The sequence below is a fragment of the Hyla sarda genome, chromosome 7 (genome assembly GCF_029499605.1).
Source record: "Hyla sarda isolate aHylSar1 chromosome 7, aHylSar1.hap1, whole genome shotgun sequence".
Lineage (NCBI taxonomy): Eukaryota > Metazoa > Chordata > Amphibia > Anura > Hylidae > Hyla > Hyla sarda.
The window spans coordinates 141,618,988-141,641,061 of NC_079195.1; positions in this window are offsets into that span (position 1 = coordinate 141,618,988).

Sequence of the window (22,074 nt, forward strand, 5' to 3'; positions counted from 1 at the left end):
CTGGTGTAATTTGTAACCCCATTTCTTCTGAGTATATAAATACCCCATATGTGGATGTAAAATGCTCTGCGGGCGAACTACAATGTTCAGAAGAGAAGGAGTGCCATTGAGATTTTGGAGAGAGAATGTGTCTGGAATTGAAGGCCACGCGTGTTTACAAAGCCCCCATAGTGCCCGAACAGTGGACCCCCCCCCCACATGTGACTCCATTTTGGAATCTACACCCACCACATAATGTGATAAGGGGTGCAGTGAGCATTTACACCCCACAGGTGTCTGACAGATTTTCGGAACCACCACGGGTTGGAATCACTAAGTTAGGAAACAGACTCTAGTTCAGTGTTTCCCAACCAGTGTGCCTTCTGCTGTTGCAAAACTGCAACTCCCAGCATGCACTGACCGCCGAAAGGCATGCAAGGAGTTGTAGTTTTGCAACAACTGGGGAAGAACAGTTTGGAGACCGCTAAGTAGTGGTCTCCAAACTTAGTTCTCCAGATGTTGCAAAACTACAACTTTCAGCATGCAATGACTGCCTGGGCATGCTGGGAATTGTAATTTTGCAACATCTGGAGGGCTACAGTTTGGAGACCACTGCATAGTCGACCACGGTTTTAGGTCCAGTTGGAAAAGCGCATACGGGGCAAAAATGAGCCGACCGGAGCGAACGTTTCACTCCGGTTGGCTAATTGAATAGAATTACCATACGGGTGCGCTCCCATATGGGTAGAAACGTGGTGTGAACCCACCCATAGCGAAGGGGTGGGATACTTTCCTATTGGTTGCTGGGTATGTTGCTAAACTCCAACAACTGTATTTGCATCATTCTCATTGGCCCACAAGCTAAAAGAAAGGAGGGATCAATATGCGAATATTCGCGTGCCAGTCTCCCACAGTAGTATTAGAGCCTTCTTTACACCACTCAAGCTGGAAGCAGAGAGGGATGATCTCTGTGATATGTATTGTGAAAAAAGCGAATATTCGTAATTGCGAATATATAGTGCTATAGAGCGAATAAATTTAGCATTGCGAATATTTGCGAGCACCACTACACAACACAGGAGCAAGTCCAAACCGCATATAAGAAGGTGCCCCTCTCTCTCCCACACCTAAAGCAGATATTCGACCCCAAGACCCCCATCCTATGTAATCGAAGAAGAGTATAATAAAAACAAAGGACAAACCTAGATTGAATGAGCATATCCCGAGCACTAAGATGGGGGGATGTGAACATGTAAACAGTTAAAACCCATAAAAACTGCTAAAAATAAGGTCCTTGTGGTCCACAACATGACCACAGGGGCCTGCTGGAAGACACTAGACTAAGTGATCATAAACCCACAGATTGGAAAAGGTGGAATCTAGATAAACGGGACAAACTGATGTGGTCATTTAACCCATGGGGATGTAGGGTTTGTAATCGATGGATCCAACGACTTTCTAATTGTGCAAGCTGGATTTTCCAGTTTCCCAGCCTCTGCTCAACAAATCTATGGTCAATGTTTCACACACACATATGTTTCTAAAATATATTTTACGTGTGGGGGGCAGGAGGCTCGTGATGTCACGGTTACACCACCTCAATGCAAGTCTATGGGAGGGTGCGTGACTGCTGTCACACCCCTCCTATACACTTGCATTGAGGGGGCGTGGCTGTGACGTCACAAGCGGCCATGACCGTGACATTACAATCCTCCGCCCTGCATCTTCAGTCATCCAGCACGGAGCGAAGTTCGCTCCGTGCACCGGATGTCTAGGGTGCCGCAGCCGAGATCGTGAGGGTCCCCAGTGGCAGGACCCCGCAATCAGACATCTTATCCCCTATCCTTTAGATAGGGTATAAGATATCTAGGGGCAGAGTACCCTTTTAAGTACAAGACAATATTTTCCTTCCTTCTATTAGTGGTGTAAGAACATAAAGTGCAAATTGTAAGCAACTAATAAAGTGTAACATTAGTAAATAGTGATCTACAATGAGTGACATAAACAAGCAGAACAATATAACCCAAATTAGTCTAGAGAATAAACATGGTCAGATCCTCAGTAATCCCTGGGCCCACATCTTATTGTTTTGCCAATTTTCACTGTGATTTTACTATAGTCAATGACGTTTTATCGTATTGTACTCGTAAAGGAGTGGCTGCAGCCATCTTGGTTGTGACCTCCACCCATCTGTCCAGGGCTCATATTAATAATAGCAGAGTAAAGCTGGATCTTCCATGAGAATATTTTGTAGCCTACACCCAAGTGGGGTGACTCTTTTAAGTGTAGGTTTCCATCATATACTAGATCTGATCGGCATTACACTGCAAGTGCATATGTGGTCTCCCGGCACCGTTTTTCATACTGTGCCTTGGTGGGGGGGGGGGGTGTCCCCAAAGTCAGAGTCCCTAGGACTGTGGGGGACCGCTTCCCTAGTTATCCCCTAGTCACCCCTTAGTAAGTTAATGTTTATAAATGTTATCACTGTAAATATGTATATTGCATTACTCACTTGTTTGGCGTCGAAGGACCTTAGGTCATGTGATCCGCTGCTCAGAACTCTATGGTATGTTGAAGGCCCTTTGGTGGTTCTTATGTCATGTGTTCACCCACAATGCCGTGTAACGGTGAGTGACAGTTGTTCTGGACCAATCCAAAACGGCCAGCCCCTGCCCATATAAGGGAGCTGTGGCCATTACTCGCTCTCTTGGGTTGCTGACACTTGACGAGGTGGGAGCTCCACAACTTTCAAGTACGTTTACTAGGCGAAAACCTTGCGGCCTCGGCCTATACCAAAGTGGTTATAGATCTACAATTCCCCGCTACTCTCCGCAAGATCACTGGACCTAAACGCACCCCTAAATCCAGCGGATCTATGTTACAGAATCTTCTAAAAGCTAAACTGAGCTTATCTGATCCCAACCAACTGTAAATCACTGCTCAACTACAAAATGACTTTGTTATCTGGACTGTTATTGATATTGCCTGCTACAGAAAATCTTCAGTAAATGTTCTTGCAAGTTTTCAGTTAAACAGTGGTTGTTGACAATCCATTTATTACGCACTCACTTATCCCTCTTGGGAAGGGTGGCGATAGGCCCAGCACCATTACATTGACAAGGGTTAACAGCGCCCTTTATTATCCAGAAAAGCAACACCCCCACTACCCTACATACCCCCAAGGCGTACCACAAAGCCTTTTTGGCGTCTCACGAACAGGATTCGGGTGTGTGCCTGCTGCTGTTGCCACTAGTGAAAGTGTACTCCCCTTCAATATAACAGACTTTATTCATGTGCTGCAAACGGCATTACAGTGTACAAGAGCGGTGCGTGTGGTGTGCATTACAAGGGGGCCACGCGAAAAGTAAGGGGGGGAGGCGAAGATTTATTTGCTGCAAGTATGTGTAAACTGCAAAATGAATACATGCTACGATCCTCTGGTCCGGTCAGCACAGGAAGAGTTAACCTGCTGCCGGAGATGCGGGCAAAAAAAGTCCCATGCTGCGCCACGTCCCGCCCTTGGGCATGGCTGCCAAGTTGCTGTATCGCAGCCTAAAGGAAACTTTGAGAAAGAGGAGTTGTTTCTGGGAGGACCGGAAGTCGGGGCTGCACCGATGACGTTCTTCCTGACGGCAGCCATTTTGGGGAAGCCCATTATAAAGTACACCCTGCACAGCGACCTCTTCAGTCTGCACAGAGAGCCGGAGAGTACAGACATGGAGCAGAGCAACGTTCCACGTGGTGAGAGCACCAAGATGGCGCCGGCACAATGGAAAGTTGTGGCAATCGCAGCCCAACTGTTCCACGAACTTGCCGATGATGACTGGCCGGATACACCTCCAGGAGACTGCGCTGGGACACCTGGAGTAGCATCGCCAGTGAGATTGTCCCCTCACCACAGGACTTGGGGCTCATGGGCCGAGATCCCGTCGGAGGAGTCATCAGTGAGTACCCCGCCAGAGGCGGCCTTCTCTTCCTCCTCCAGCCCTGAGCCTGAAATACCCCTGTCCAGCTTGCCGAGTGCACAACCGCGCTCACCAGATTTTCCCAGTGGATTTTTGGGGACGAGCCGGGATTTATTGAATATATGTGTTTTTAGCGTTAGGGGGTAAAGCCTTGTGGGGTGTAGGGTAGTTAGGGTGTTGCTGTTCAGAATAGTAAAGAGCGCTGTTAACCCTTGTCACTCATGACGCCAGGGTGAGGGTTAAATTCTGTAATCTCGATTGGCCTATTGCCACCCTTCCCAAGAGCAATAGGTGATGCAGAAATAAAGGATTGTCCACAACCACTGTTAACTGAAAACTTGCATGAACTTTTACTGAAGAATTTCTGTACATGCAGCAATAGTAACAGTCCAAATAACAGAGTCTCTATAGATATAGCTGAGCAGCGATTGGCAGTTGGTTGGGATCAGATCAGCTCAATTTAGCTTCTTAGGGATTTTGTAGCATAGATGCGCTGGATTTAAGGGTGCGTTTAGGTCCAGTGATCTTGCGGTGAGTAGCAGGGAATTGCTTAGTATATCCGCTATGTTAGAGGCCAAGGCCGCAAGGCTTTGGCCTAGTAAATCGTCTTGTAAGCTGCGGAGGTCCTACCTCTTCCAGAATCAGCAACCCAAGAGAGCAATCAAAATGACGCAGTACCCTTATATGGGCAGGGGCTGGCCGTTTTGGATTGGTCCATAACAACTGTCACTCACGGTTACATTGCATTGTGGGTGAACATGTCATGGGAACCTCCAAAAGTTCTGTAGGAAAACCATAGACTTCTAACCTAATCATGTGACCCGCAGGTTCTGCTACACTAAACAGGTAGGCAATTAAATATAAACACATTTATACTTATATTTATAAGAACTTCTATACAGTCATAGACTAACTGAGGGGTGACAAGGGGATAACTATAGGAGAGGGACCCCGACGTTCCTAGGGACTCTGACTATGGGGACCTCTACAAAGGTAACGTATGAAATACGGTACCGGGACACCACATATGCACACCGTTTTGCAGCCTACACCTGGGAAGCCCCTCCCACCAATCCCAACTGCACAAAGAGAAAGGGCCCGTCAGGAAGCCGAGCTGGCTGAGTTGATGGACAAGGCCTGACACAGAGAACTGTACACCCCTAAGCATGTGCATTTGCCTCCTGAGGAGAGAATTCATTATCAGGAGAACACTAAAGAGATGGAAGCACTGTTCATCCGCAAGTGGGATCATCCCCGAGAAGGGGTGGAGCCTTTAGAACGACGAAGAGCAATTGTGGCCAAGTTCGACTAGGTCAGAGGGTATGGGACACTCCTAGATTGCCACACAGGGCAAAGCATCCTCTTAAACTGGCGAGCAGTACAGAGGCCATATCTTCACAAAAAGTTCTACTCCCTAGAGGTGGGTAAAATTGTGGAATACACCCCTGTCCAGGGTCTGCAAGGAGAATGGGCTGCTGCGGTCACCAGACCAACAGCCCCAACACAGCTTCCATTTAAATATTTTCCCTCAACTGATTGGGAGTCCGATCCCTTCAACCTGAGGTCAAAATGGCCTGTTCCTGATGCCTCCACCAACGTACTCAAGGAGGAGGAGCCTCTACAACATCAGTCATTTTCTTCAGAATGCGGCAAAGTGCCAAGGCCTGCTCATGACCAGGAAAGTAGGCCTAATCTTCGGGCACCAACGACTGTACCTAGGCCCTCTCGGAGCAATCAGAGTTTGTCTGCTGCAAGGGTACCAACGAAAGTGATGTGGCCCGCTCCTGACATGGAGATGGGGCTAAAACCTTGGGCACCAACCTTGATCCCAGTAACCAGGATGACAAGCAAACCCCTGGTCAGTTTGAATCCCACTGTGACCCACTCAACTCTCACCAATGTGGTGTGGGAGAGTTATATTAACTCCCAGCCAGACCCCGATGTGGGAAGAGCTAGGGGGTCTAGAAGAGGCACAGGAAAAGTTTGGAGAAATGTCTTTTGAAGGACTGTCATGTGATGACTGTTATGTTTCTTCTTGCTAACCACTTTTATTTTTCAGCAACAGAAAAGTTCAAGAAATATGTGCCTAGCAGGACTATGCTAAGATTGTTCCAGTTCCAGGTTCATCAATGTAACCATTAAGCTTGTGCCTGACCATTAGGTCAAGAGACTCCTAGCCAGTAGGAGATTCGTAAGTTTTGTGCCCGGCTGATTGTGGTAAGGCCGTGTTTACCAATGGACTCCTAGTGTAGGTGGACTGCAGATCCTTACACGCCAGCTTTGTGTATATACCCCTATATTCATAAGACATGTAAGGATGCGGACTGGTAGCAGGAAGCAGGTACAGGATTTGGATCCTCTGTGCCAGAGAGGCGATGGCACAGAGGAGGATTGGTTCTAAGGCGTTACTGGTTTTCACCAGAGTCCGCCGCAAAGCGGGATGGACTTGCTGCGGCGGTAACTCGCAGGCCGTATCCTCCGGTAGCGACTCAACCTCTCTGGAAGCTGAGTCTGGCGTGATACAGAAGGGTCAGGCAGAGGCGTAGTCAGATGTAGCAAAAGGTCAGGGCAGGCAGCAAAGGTTCTCAGGCGGTAGTCGTTAGCAAGGGGTACGACAACTGGCAGGGATTACACAATAAACGCTTTCTTTAGGGCACTAGGGCAACAAAGATCAACAAAGATCCGGCAAGGGCAGGAAGGGGCAGAGTACATTTATAGGAACTGCTAAATAATTGGATTGGGCCAGGCACCAATCAATGGTGCACTGGCCCTTTAAATTTTACACAGCCTGCGCGTGCCTATAGTGCAGGGACGCGCGCGCCGGGGACCACATGTCAGGGGAGAAGTGGAGACAGTCGGAGCAGGCGCAGGTAAGTGAAGATGGGATGCGGGACGCGCACGGGGACATCCCGCAACGCGGACCCCATCCCCGCTGGAGACAGAACCGGAGTGTCCCCGGTCAGTGCATCTGACCGAGGCACTCTGCGGGGGCAAACGCAGTGAGCGCTCCGGTCCAGGAGTAGGAACCGGGGCGCTCAGCGTTACAAGACAGTCTTGCTAATAATTGCACTTATCAGGTTTATAACACGCACTTTTAAAACTTAAATTTAAGGCAAAAAGTCTGCCTGCGTGTTATACGCCGATAAGTCTTCTGGTCACTGATTTAAAGCGGCCGCAGCAGCGTCTGCTTGTTAAGTATTAACAGCACGGCCGCGGCCACTTTAAATCAGTGACCAGCGGCGTCTCCTCCCCGCACTGTCACTTGTTTTCTCCCGCACTATCCACATGTACTGGTGTGGTGGATAGTGATTAAAATGAGCCCTACCTTGCCCGGATCTGCGCTACCTTTTAATCAGCGTCTCCCGCACAATCCACCAGTTCCTGTGGATCGTGCGGAAGAGTGAGTTTTACTTTTCATTTTCCCTCCCTCCCCCCTCCCTCATCATTCCCCCTTTCCCTGCTTTTTATAGTTTTGTTTATTTTCCTTACCTGTTTGCGCTTCGGCAGGTCAGGTCAGGCGGAGGGTCTTACGGGTCAGTGAAGCAGATGAGTTACGTCCTCTGCCGGCTTCTCTGTGCGGCATCACTTCATTTCCTGTAGTCACCGCCGAAAAGTGACATTCGTGATCAGAGAAGCCGGGAGAGGACGTAACTCATCTGCTTCAATGACCCCGCAAGACAGCTGACGCACAGACAAGTAAGGAAAGGGGAAGAGTGGTCTTCAACCTGCGGACCTCCAGATGTTGCAAAACTACAACTCCCAGCATGCCCGGACAGCAGTTGGCTGTCCGGGCATGCTGGGAGTTGTAGTTTTGCAATATCTGGAGGTCCGCAGGTTGAAGACCACTGGATGTCATAGGAGAAACATGATGGGGGGATGATGAGACAGGGGGAAATTATGACGGGGGGGGGGGGAATGATGGGGGGATGAGACAGGGGGAAATGATGAGGGGGGATGAGACAGGGGGAAATGATGAGACATGGGGGATGATGAGACAGGGGGAAATGATGAGACATGGGGAAATGATGAGACATGGGGGGTGGCGATGAGAGGGGTAAATGTGGCACAGGGACTGATAAAAGGGAAGGAATAATGTTGCACTGGAGTTGACAGGACCAAACTGAGGTGCAGAAGAAAATGAAGTTGGGGGGATGATGTGCCATTTAGTCCAAGTCATTTATTTTACTTTTTTTTTTTTTTACTTAAATTTCCCTGTTAAAATGGGGGTGCGTGTTATACGCCAGTGCGGTACATATTTTTTTTTTTTTTTTTTTATTATTTATTATTATTTAATATTTTTATTTTTTTTATATCCTCTTAGTTCTCTCAGTTACCATTATTCTATATGTCACATTATGATTTTTTCTATGATCCCCCCCTTTTTTGCCTACTTATAATAATTTCACTATCACCTATGTACTTAGTATTTCTAACCTCCATTGACACATTCACTCATCTATACCACACTCACACTTTCATCACTCATCATTATCACTCACTCAATACTACTATCTCCTTTTCACGTTTGCAGTGGTTTTTCTGTGTGCACACGTCACTAATCTATGTAATTGAATGTTTGTTTGTCTATGTTTGTCTGGGCCGGCTGGGGTTATACATCCTCCATCCACCAGAGGTCAGTCGACTCTGATGCATGGGAGTTATACATCTGCAGCGACGGGATCGGGCTATTCTCTATTGCCTTCCAGTCATGTGACGCGGACTTGCGGTCACATGACGAGCGCATCATTAGTATGCGCTCGTGGCCTTACACTGCAGTCACGTGACTATGAGGGGCGTATCCCGCCCCCCACCCCTGGCTGTACGTTTTATCTCAGCGTACACACACACTATATGTTGGCACGGCCAACAGTTATGACGTCAGACGCCAGGAGCATATGTATTTCATCCTAACACAATACTGGGCGATCATTGGATAGGATAATAGCTACTCTTAATTGGTTAGAGATGAAATACTTACCTTTGAGTGGACGATATAGATGCCACTCATTTGCTAACATTTTCCTATTGCCCAAAGGATCATATATATACCCACCTGTCTTGGGGCTCTAGACACGCCCCCTGATGAAGCTTAAGCGAAAAGTACGTTGGGGTAGGAGGTGGTAGGTAGGCAGTGCATGGCAGGATGTTACTGATTTGTTTCTTTATGCTGTTTTCTTGTAGTATTCATTATTTCTGATATTTATTTCTCCCATTATTACTCTAGTATTGATTGAGTTTATGCATACTCAAATTTCATGTTTGCTTACTCTTTGTCAAGCCATTACTACTCATTTCCCTGTATTCCATGTATACAGACCTACCATACCCCCTCCACTTTTCTCCGGTTGCTCCTGTTGTGCCCTGTTTTAAACACTTCTCTTGATTTTAAATGTATGTCGAATTGCATATCTGTTTAATAAATTTATACTTTTCATTACTGGTTTCTTTTTTTGGTGTTTATATGCTTCTCGCAAACCAGTGGTGACTTTCTCCTTCTAGGGGCTTGGTCCCCCTATTTTTGTTGGTGAATAGCATTCTGGAAGTTGTAGTAATGCAACAGCTGGAGGCACACGGGTTGGAATCACTGAGTTAGGAAACAGACTCTGTTCAGTGTTTTCCAACCAGTGTGCCTTCTGCTGTTGCAAAACGACAACTCCCAGCATGCACTGACCGCCGAAAGGCATGCTAGGAGTTGTAGTTTTGCAACATCTGGAAGGCTACAGTTTGGAGACCACTGCATAGTCGACCACGGTTTTAGGTCCAGTTGGAAAGGCGCATATAAAATGAGCCGACCGGAGCGAACATTTCACTCCGGTCGGCTAATTGAAATGAATTACCATACGGGTGCGCTCCCGTATTAGTAGAAACGTGGTGTGAACCAGGGACGTGCACAGACATTTTAGAGGGCAGGGGCTCAAGTAAAAAAAGAGGGCACTTCTCATCATTTACAAAAAGTCTGCCAGACTTAATGGGCTGCAGCCCAGGGACACAGTGGACTCCCGGCCAGGCCCCCTTGACATTCCTAGTCCCCTAAAAGTGGTGCTTTTGTAAAATAAAGTCAAGAACAGTTTCTCTGAGGTCTGCCATGTGTATATACACTTTGGCTGTGCTGTCAGTCCTATTTACAGAAAACATGTGACAGCTGCCCTATAATATACTGTATTATAGAGGAGATTTATCAAAACCTGTGCAGAGAAAGAGCGATTCAGTCGCCCATAGCAACCAATCAGATCGCTGCTTTCATTTTGCAGAAGGCTTTTCCTCTGCAAAGGTTTTAATAAATCTCCCCCTATATGCCCGATCTGAGCTCTATATGACAGAACGTGCACTGTACCCAGCCTCACCCAGCACCCATCCCCAATCACCCAGCACCCATCACCAATCACACAGCACCCATCCCCAATCACCCAGCACCCATCCCCAATCACACAGCACCCATCCCCAATCACCCATCACCCATCCCCAATCACCCAGCACCCATCCCCAATCACCCATCACCAATCACCAATCACCCAGCACCCATCCCCAATCACCCAGCACCCATCACCAATCACCCATCACCAATCACCCAGCACCCACCTTATGCAGGAATCTCCACACAGCTCTGGTTCTTACACTGAAGAGATGGACACCACACTAATATATGCTTACATGCTGCAATATACAAGTTGGCAAAAAAAGAATTATAAATATACAAAGACGGCCAGGCATAGCACACCATACAGGATGGAGGCAGGGAAGCTCCGCCTCCATTGCGCACAAGACTGAATTTGCATATTAGCAATGTGGGGCAATACCTAGAAAATGGCTGGTCCACATTTAGTAAGTATAACATTATCTTTCTCCTGTTCTCCTGCACTGTAACCTAGTGTATTGGGTTTAGTGCGAGTAAACAGCCTGTCAGTTTCCCTTTAATTTTATTGCAGACAGGAGGCTCATATCAGAATGCATTATCCTTCTTTATTTTGCCCATTAGCAGAAAGAATGACAGTATTAAACATGAAAAGAAAAAACACAGGTGTCCAAGCACCTAGTAACCATAGCAACTCCCTCTTCCATCCCACCAATCCAAGCATAGACTGTCCTATATAACCAAGCTGCAGCCCCTCCTCCTCCTCTTTCTTTCTGCTCGTTAGCAGCATCAGTGTCTAACAGATAAGTGCATTAATAATTTCTCATTCCTGTCCCTACTTTCCTGTCACATACATTGTGATTTCTACCTTGACCCTGTACTCCCAGGGTTGGGGGACATCTGCCTTCTGTGGCCAGCTTCTGAAGGAGCGAGGGTCCCTCTCCCTCTCTCTCTATCTTTATCTTTCTCTCCCCCCCCCCTCTCCCCGTGTTTTTCTACCTATATACATCTATATATCTATATCCGTTCCCTCCTTTTTGTCCTCTGGGTCGGTAGTTCAGACCCAGAGACCTGTACCGTTGTTCTGTCTCACTTACTTTTTCCCCCTTTTGGCGCTCCGCCATTTTTTCTGACTCCGTCCCCCTTCTTCTCCGGCTTCAGTCTGAGATCTCCTGAGCGCTTCGCTCGCCGCAGGGGGGCGTGTCCGCACATTCACTTCGCGAGCGTTTTGGCCTGTTACCTCGCCTGCGTGCGGGGCCTTCTGTGTGGTGCCCCGGCGAGTCCCTTGGTTGCGCGTCCCGGCCGTTTCGTCGGTCGCCGACTCAGGGATTCCCCGCGGCCCCTCCGCTCATCATTCGGCGCTGGCACATTAATATCGCCTTACCCAGTTCGCAACTGAGTGGGGTTTTTTCGCTGCGCCTTATTGCGAACATTTTCTCTCTCTCTCTCTTATTGTATACTCTTGTATATTTACATGTTATTTATTTACTGCAGTTAATGCTAGTCCCTCTGTCTGTTCTCTCCTTACAGCTGGGACTGCACGCTTATATTGTACATCCATACATATTTTAACTACATCATGTCTGATGATCAGCTGTCTCCACCTAATGGTGGGCTGACTCATTCATCTCAGGACCATACCCTAGCCCCTTCTGAATTATTGCAACAGATGGTGTCTACATCGGTCCAATCCGCCCTGGCCTCCGCCATGTCATCTGTCAATGACAGCATATCAAAGTCTGTTTCCATGGTGTTGTCACGGCAACACCGGGAAGGGCCGGCCTCTTCAGATACCCCCTTGGTCGCCTCCCACATACAATCCCAGGCTTTCAGCCTACTAAGACCCGGCAAGTCGGACCGGAAGAGACGCTATTGCTCCGACTTAGATACCCACCTTACCAATACACCTACTATTGGAGGTGGTTCTAAACTAACTAAGACCTCAGTGCCTCCTGAGGATACCACTGTGAGTGCTCAGAACCCCACGGATTGGTATGACATGCCCTGTGGAACCTCTCGGTCTTCCAGGCGTAATAAGCCCGACTCTTTTGTTGAAGATTCAGATGGCACCTCAGACTCTGGGGATGATGATTTGTATGAGTTTGAGGACGAGGATCTGGAAGGGAACGCGAGTCGTTCTCCTCCACATAGCTCCGCTGACACAAACGCCCCGGGGCGATCTTGGATTCCATGGGAATTCCATTCTTCAGCCCAGAGAATATCAAACACCCCCATGTGGACGCCCATGTCACAGGTGGCTGATTATGTTTCGGCTTGGCTGCGCAAATCTTTAGATAGTCGCAACCGCAATAAATTGAGGGCGGAGTGTCCGCGACCGTCACTGTCCAGTAATGTCGCCATGACGCCAGAGTTGAACCCCATTCTGGTGCGCTATCTGGTTAAGACCGGTAAAAACCCTAAAAAGGGTATTGACAAATCTTTCAAAGCTGTTCAGGACAAATTGTTGGATGTTCTTGGGCCTATGACTAAGATTTTACAATTGGCCGAACATGCTGTCGCTTCAGGTGAAGTAATTGATGCAGACATTTTACGGGGCTGGGCATTACGAGCAGTATGCTTGCTCGGCAATGCAAACTCTGCGGCGTCTACGGAACACCGGAGGTCCATCCTTATGCGGCTGGACCCCCAACTTACTCACCTGGCTACCGACGAACCTGGTCCATCAGCGGACGGTTTACTGTTCGGGGAGGCCTTTCTTAAAAAAATAAATACGTATGTTGGCCTTTTCTCGGGCCTTGACAAAGCCCAATCCTCTTTAAAAAAGGTGGGCGCTAACAAGGCTTTCCCCAGGGCTGGAAGGGGTAGGGGTCGCCCTTCCGGCCGTGCCACCAACTATAGACCCTATAACAGGGGCCACTACATGCCTGACAGACAATATTACGCACCAGTTCCCCCACCACCACAGCCCTCAACTCCATTCTTTCTGCCTAGAGGACGTCCGTGGAGAGCGAGGGGTGCCAGCCGCGGATACCCAAGATCCAGGGGCACAGGTGAGACTACCTATTCTGTCGTTAGCATGGATTCCTGTGGGGGGCAGGCTAGGGTATTTTTCCCGGACCTGGTCCCGGATCACATCCGATCCGTGGGTCTTGCAAACTGTAACCGGCTATCAAAAAGAATTTCTCTCACCTCCGATACAGACTTGTTGGCCGCCAGCGATACACTTCGCGGACACCGACAAGGCCCTGATCCGCTCAGAATTTATGGATCTGCAGTTGAAGCACGCCATCCAGGAGGTGTCTTGGGACGCTCCGGGTTATGTGAGCAATATTTTCTTGGTCAAAAAGAAGGACGGAGGTCACCGCCCGGTCATAAACTTGAAACATTTAAACGAGTACGTTTTGTATCGCCACTTCAAGATGGAGGGGATACATCTTCTCAGAGATCTTTTGCTACCAGGAGACTGGTTGGCAAAGATAGATCTGAAAGACGCGTATCTGACCGTGCCGATACACCTTTCTTCCCGTCCATATCTTCAGTTCTGTTGGGAAGGTGGCAAATGGGAATTTGCGTGCCTCCCGTTCGGCCTCTCTTCAGCACCATGGTGCTTCACCAAACTGCTGAGACCGGTCATGGCTTTGCTCAGAAGCCGGGGGGTACGCCTGATTGTCTATCTCGACGATATTCTGATCATGCCGTCCACGTACGCGTTGGCCATGCAGCATGTCCAATGGACGGCCGCTCTGCTCTCGGAGTTGGGCTTTCTGCTCAACGAAGAGAAGTCGGTACTCACGCCGTCTCGACGGACGGAGTTCCTGGGGTTCGAGGTGGATACCCACTTGGCCACCCTGAGTCTGCCCACGAGGAAACTGACTACAATCCGCAAGGAGATCCTGAAGCTTCTCCGTGCAGAGGTGGTCTCGTTGCGGGCGCTCGCTCGGGTGGTCGGTCTGCTGACAGCCTCCATCCAGGTGATCTTCCCTGCCCCCTTACACTACAGGGCGCTGCAGAGGCTGAAGATCCGGCACTTGAGGGAGGGTTTGCCCTACTCAACCGAAGTGCCGCTATCCGCAGAAGCCAAGGGAGAACTCCTGTGGTGGCTGCGTCATGTTCAGGTTTGGAATGGGAAGACAATTTTCAATTCCAAACCGGACTTGGTGATAGAATCAGACGCCAGCTTGCAGGGTTGGGGTGCCCGCTGTGGGGCATCGACGTCCAGAGGCAAGTGGTCACCATCGGAAATGTGTTTGCACATCAATTGCCTGGAACTTCTCGCGGGTACCTTTGCCCTGAGGAGTTTCGCTTTCCACAGGTCGGATTGTTGTATCCTGCTGCGCATGGACAATGTAGCAGCCGTTCAATACATCAACCGCCTGGGAGGCACGAAATCCAAGATCCTCGCAGATCTCGCGACGGTCCTTTGGCAATTCTGCCTTCAGCGGAATATATTGTTGACCGCGGAGTATCTTCCTGGAATTTCCAACGCCATTGCGGACTGGAACTCCAGGTACCTCACGGACTCCAGCGATTGGATGTTGGAGCCAACGGTGTTCCGGGCGATCCGTGCCCTGTGGGGGCCATTGAGTATCGACTTATTCGCATCTCGTCTCAATCGACAGCTGCCACTATTTTTCAGTTGGCGACCGGATCCGGACGCCATGGCGACGGACGCGTTTCTTCAAGTGTGGCCACAGGGCACTCTGTACGCCTTCCCGCCATTTGCCATGATTTCCAGAGTATTATGGCAGACGGTGTCCCAGAAAGCGACGCTGGTGTTGATCACCCCCTGGTGGCCGACTCAGTCGTGGTTTCCCCAGGTCCTGGGGGTGGCCATAGATGTGCCGAGGTTGTGTCCGCCTCTACTCACGTTGCTTCGAGACCCCTCAGGGAATCTTCATCCCTTGATATCGGACGATCAACTGCCGCTGTTGGCATGGTTGATTTCGGGACACCTTCGCTTGGGGGCCGCATTTCGCAATCGGCTTCTGACCTCATCAATGACGCTTGGGCTCCAGGTACCAGATCGGCTTATTGATCAGCCTGGGGACTTTGGCTTCGTTGGTGCTCACGACGGGATTTGGATCCCGTACGTGCCCCTGTAGCGGAGGTCATTAATTACCTCTTGGAGTCTTTTGAGGCGGGGAAAGCTTATCGCACGATTAATGTTTATCGCTCGGCTATTTCCGCCTCCCATGGGTTGGTGGATGGCTTATTGGTTGGACAACAACCTATTGTCTGCCGTCTTATGAGGGGGATGCGGTTTAAGAGACCGCCTTCTTCGCGATATCTCACCACGTGGGATGTTAGCAGTGTATTACACATGTTTGAGACATGGGAAGACAATGACGACTTGTCTCTTAAACTCCTGTCGTTTAAATTGACAATGTTGTTATGCCTGGTCTCCATCAAGCGTGTGTCAGACGTGCGGGCCCTGGATATTTCCAGGAAACAATTTGTTCCCGATGGGGTTCGTTTTTCCATTTGTCGTAGGACCAAAACTGATCTACGTTCGGTTTTCTTCCCATCTTTTCCGAGGCGTCCAAAATTGTGTGTCGTACGATGTCTTCGGTCTTATGAGTTGAAGACAGCTACGCGTCGTCCGACAGGTTCGGCGCAGCTCCTCATCTCCTATTGTCCGCCATATTTACCAGTTTCCTCCCCGACATTGGCTCGGTGGGTGTAGTTGACAATGTCCTTGGCGGGTATTGATGTGTCACTATTCACGGCTCACTCCACTAGGAGTGCGATGTCGACCAAAGTCTTTCAGACGGGTGGCTCGCTTTCGGAACTCTCGAGGGCGGCCGACTGGTTGTCGGAGGATACATTCCGAACGTTCTATTTTAAACCTACTGAACATGTGTCTATGTCTGTATTGTGATGTACTTATGATGCTTCTCTATGTACTGTGCTTTGAACATGCATTCTGATATTAGCCTCCTGTCTGCAATAAAATTGAGGATTTTCCTAGTACAGTGACGGAAAATATTGATTTTATTAAGACAGGAGGCGAATATCATGCCACCCGTTTCCCCTACCCGTTATTATTTATAACCTTTGTTGTTTTCAGGATATTGAAGAATGGTTCTGCCTTGCCACGGTTCATTGTTGGGGTCAGCTGCATGACCTATCCGGTTGATCGTTCCTGTTTGAAGATTGACGTTCTGCGTTATTGGTTCAAGATCCTCCGTGTGGACGCCGTCGCGCGAGTTCTGCGGTTTCGATGCTGGACGAAGTCACGGCATAAAGAAAGAGGAGGAGGAGGGGCTGCAGCTTGGTTATATAGGGCAGTCTATGCTTGGATTGGTGGGATGGAAAAGGGAGTTGCTATGGTTACTAGGTGCTTGGACACCTGTGTTTTTTCTTTTCATTTTTAATACTGTCATTCTTTCTGCTAATGGGCAAAATAAAGAAGGATAATGCATTCTGATATTCGCCTCCTGTCTTAATAAAATCAATATTTTCCGTCACTGTACTAGGAAAATCCTCAATTATATACCGTACCCCCCTTAATGATCTATATACTGTGCCACCATTCATCTATTAATTCATTATATACTGTGCCACCATTAATGAACTATATACTGTGCCACTATTATTTAACTATACTGTGCCACCAGTTACCCTTTAACCTCTTAAGGACCCAGCCATTTTACACCTTAGAACCCGGCCATTTTTTGCACATCTGACCACTGTCACTTTAAACATTAATAACTCTGGAATGCTTTTAGTTATCAATCTGATTCCGAGATTTTTTTTTGTCGTGACATATTCTACTTTAACATAGTGGTAAAAAAAAATTGTAACTTGCATCCTTTCTTGGTGAAAAATTTGAAAATGTTATGAAAAATTTGAAAATTTTGCATTTTTCTAACTTTGAAGCTCTCTGTTTGTAAGGAAAATGGATATTCAAAATATTTTAATTTTTTTTTCACATATACAATATGTCCACTTTATGTTTGCATCATAAAATTGACAAGTTTTTACTTTTGGAAGACACCAGAGGGCTTCAAAGTTCAGCAGCAATTTTCCAATTTTTCACAAAATTTCCAAACTCACTATTTTTCAGGGACCAGTTCAGGTTTGAAGTGGATTTGAAGGGTCTTCATCTTAGAAATACCCCATAAATGACCCCATTATAAAAACTGCACCCCCAAAGTATACAAAATGATATTCGGTCAGCCTTTTAACCCTTTAGGTGTTTCACAGGAATAGCAGGAAAGTGAAGGAGAAAATTCACAATCTTCATTTTTTACACTCGCATGTTCTTGTAGACCCAATTTTTGAATTTTTACGAGGGGTAAAAGGAGAAAATGTATACTTATATTTGTAGCCCAATTTCTCTCGAGTAAGCACATACCTCATATGTCTATGTAAAGTGTTTGGCGGGCGCAGTAGAGGGCTCAGAACCGAAGGAGTGACAAGGGGATTTTGGAGAGTACGTTTTTCTGAAATGGTTTTTGGGGGGCATGTTGCATTTAGGAAGCCCCTATGGTGCCAGAACAGCAAAAAAAAAAACACATGCCATACCATTTTGGAAACAAGACCCCTTGAGGAACGTAACAAGGAATAAAGTGAGCCTTAATACCCCACAGGTGTTTCACGACTTTTGCATATGTAAAAAAATAAAATAAAATTTCACTAAAATGTGTGATTCCCCCCAAATTTCACATTTTTGCAAGGGTTAATAGCAGAAAATACCCCCCAAAATTTGTAACCCCATCTCATCTGAGTATGGAGGTACCCCATAAGTTGACCTGAAGTGCACTACGAGCGAACTACAATGCTCAGAAGAGAAGGAGTAATATTTGGCTTTTTGAGAGCAAATTTTGCTAGGGGGCATGTCCCATATAGGAAGCCCCTATGGTGCCAGGACAGCAAAAAATACCCACATGGCATATCATTTTTGAAACTAGACCCCTTGAGGAACGTAACAAGGAATAAAGTGAGCCTTAATACCCCACACGGGTTTCACGACTTTTGCATACGTAAAAAAAAAAAAATTCATTAAAATGGGTGTTTCCCCCCAAATTTCACATTTTTGCAAGGGTTAAGAGCAAAAAATACCCCCCAAAATTTGAAACCAAATCTCTTCTGAGTATGGAGGTACCCCATAAGTTGACCTGAAGTGCACTACGAGCGAACTACAATGCTCAGAAGAGAAGGAGTCATATTTGGCTTTTTGAGAGCAAATTTTGCTCGGGGGGCACTTCGCATTTAGGAAGCCCCAATGGTGCCAGAACAGCAAAATAACCCCCACATGGCATACCATTTTGGAAACTAGAGCCCTTGAGGAACGTAACAAGGGGTACAGTGAGCATTTACCCCCCACTGGTGTCTGTCAGATCTTTGGAACAGTGGGCTGTACAACATTTTTAATTTGCACAGCCCACTGTTCCAAAGATCTGTCAGACACCAGTGGGGTGTAAATTATCACTGCACCCCTCATTACATTCCGTGAGGGATTTAGTTTCCGAAATGGGGTCACATGTGGGGTTTCGTTTTTTTTGCGTTTGTCAAAACCGCTGTAACAATCAGCCACCCCTGTGCAAATCACCTCAAATGTACATGGCGCACTCTCCCTTCTGGGCCTTGTTGTGCGCCCCCAGAACACTTTGCGCCCACATATGGGGTATCTCCGTAGTCGGGAGAAATTGCATTATAAATTTTGGGGGCTTTTTTCCCTTTTACCTCTTGTCAAAATGAAAAGTATAGGGCAACACCAGCATGTTAGTGTAAAAAATTTATTTTTTTACACTAACATGCTGGTGTAGACCCCAACTTCACATTTTCATAAGGGGTGAAAGGAGAAAAAGCCCCCCAAAATTTGTTAGGCAATTTCTCCCGAGTACGGCGATACCCCATATGTGACCCTATTCTGTTGCCTTGAAATACGACAGGGCTCCAAAGTGAGAGAGCGCCATGCGCATTTGAGGCCTGAATTAGGGATTTGCATAGGGGTGGACATAGGGGTATTCTACGCCAATGATTCCCAAACAGGGTGCCTCCAGCTGTTGCAAAACTCCCAGCATGCCTGGACAGTCAACGGCTGTCCAGCAATACTGGGAGTTGTTGTTTTGCAACAGCTGGAGGCTCCATTTTGGAAACAGTAGCGTACCAGACGTTTTTCATTTTTATTGGGGAGGGGGGCTGTGTAGGGGAATGTGTATATGTAGTGTTTTTTACTTTTTATTTTATTTTGTGTTAGTGTAGTGTAGTGTTTTTAGGGTACAGTCACGTGGGCGGGGGATTACAGCGAGTTTGAGCTGCCGCGCAAAATTTGCTGCATCGCAAACTTGCAGCCTGATACTCACTGTAAGCCCCTGACCATGTGAAAGTACCCTGTACATTCACAGGGGGGACTTTCAGCTGTTGCAAAACTACAACTCCCAGCATGCACAGTCTATCAGTGCATGCTGGTAGTTATAGTTTTGCAACAGCTGGAGGAACAAGGGTTGGGAAACACTGAGTTAGGAAACAGACAATGTTTCCCAACCAGTGTGCCACCAGATGTTGCAAAACCACAACTCTCAGCATTCTCAAACATGCTGGGAGTAGTAGTTCGGCAACATCTTTAGAGCCAGATGTTGCCGAACTACAACTCCCAGCATGCTTGGAGTTGTAGTTTTGCAACATCTGGAGGACTACAGTTTGCAGACCACTAATACAGTGGTTCTCAATCTGTGCCCTTCCAGATGTTGCAAAACTACAGCTCCCAGTATGCCCTTACTGTCCAGGCATGCTGGGAGTTGTAGTTCTGCAACATCTGAAGGGCCAGATGTTACAGAACTACAACTCCCAGCATGCCTGGACAGTAAGGGCATGCTGAGGATGTGTAGTTTTGCAACATCTGGAAGGGCACAGTGGTCTCCAAACTGTGGACCTCCAGATGTTGCAAAACTGCAGCTCCCAGCATGCCCAGATGCCAAGGGCTGTCTGGGCATGCTGGGAGTTGTAGTTTACAGGGTCCCAATACAGCAATGCATGTCGCTTTACGGCGACGTGCATTGCTGTAAAGGGCCCGACCGCGGCTGAAGATCTACTCACCTGTCGCCGCCGCCGTCTTCATCGCAGGGATCCAGGTCTTCAGGGACGAGGTAAGTACCGGGGCCGGTCCCCAGCACTCCCCCGTCCCCCGCCGCGTCCTCTGGTCTTCCTCCCATCCTCTCCGGACTTCAAGGGGCCGGGCAGGGCAGGAGGAAGTAACCGCCCCCCCTCCTGCGATTGGTCGGTTAACTAACCGACAGATCGCAGGGTATAGGAGGAGGTGGCGGGCTTGCCACCTCACTCCTAGTCTTCAGCATGGTCCTGGCTGTCTGTGACAGCCGGGATCATGCAAAATTACCGGGCGGTCGGGTCCCAGAGACCCGATCAGCCCGGTATCGCCGCAGATCGCAAGGGCGATTTGGTAAGAAGACCTCCTCCTGTGCTACAGCTGTTCGGGATGCCGCGACAATCCCGAACAGCTCCCTGAGCTAACCGGGCACTTATACTTTCGTTTTTAGCCGTGCGACTCAGCTTTGAGCGCGCGGCTAAAGGGTTAATAGCGCAAGGCACTGCGATCAGTGCCGCGCGCTATTAGCGGCGGGTCCCGGCTTCACTATGATGCCGGGCCCGCCACGATATGATGCAGGGTCACCGTGTGACCCCGCGTTATATCGCAGGACCGGGTCTCAGGACGTAAGTTTACGCCCTGGGTCCTTAACAGGTTAAGGATCGATACACAGTGCCAGAATACATAAAAATATAATGTTCCAATTTAAATAAAATATATTCTGTGCTTCCATAAATTCCCTATATAATGTGCTTACATTCCTCTATTAATTCCCTAATAATGTGCTTCATACAATACATACAAGCACATAACATTAAGGCACATACAGTACATAAGAAATATACACACATACATAGAGACACTTTGACACATACATACAACATGGAATATATACTAAAATATATAACCAACAGGCACATCATACATACAGGTACACACATACATTCACTCACAGATATATACACACACATATACATACATTCACTTGCTCACATTATATATATATATATATATATATATGTGTGTGTGTGTGTGTGTGTGAGCAAGTGAATCTATGTGTGTGTGTGTGTATGTCAGTGTGTCTGTATGATGTGTATATATATATATACACACACACACACACACACACATCATACAGACACACTGACATACAATCACTCATATATACACACTCACACTAAGGCCCCAGCCATCCCTCTCTGCACAGGCACATACATAAAGATATACATACACACAAACACACACACACACACACATACAATCACTCACTTATATTTTCAGTTACTCTGCTTCTCTCCTCCATGTGGAGAGAAGCAGAGAAATGGCAGATAATGACAGGGTGAGTGGCGCCCCCTTCCTGCAGGGAGGGCACAGCACCCTCCATTAAACCACATACAAATCTCCCCAGCAATGGATCCTTTTTACTTCACCTGTCACCCTGAGTCTGTAGCTCCTTTTGTGAGGGCACTAGAGGGGCAGGTGAGGAAAAGGGCAGGGGCCCCAGCCCCCTTTTACCCCTATGTGTGCACGTCCCTGGTGTGAACCCACCCATAGCGAAGGGGTGGGATACTTTCCTATTGATTGCTGGGTATGTTGCTATACTCCGACAACTGTATTTGAATCATTCTCATTGGCCAACAAGCTAAAAGAAAGGAGGGATCAATATTCACGTGCCAGTCTCCCACAGTAGTATTAGAGCCTTCTTTACACCACTCAAGCTGGAATCAGAGAGGTATGATCTCTGTGATGTGTATTGTGAAAAAAAA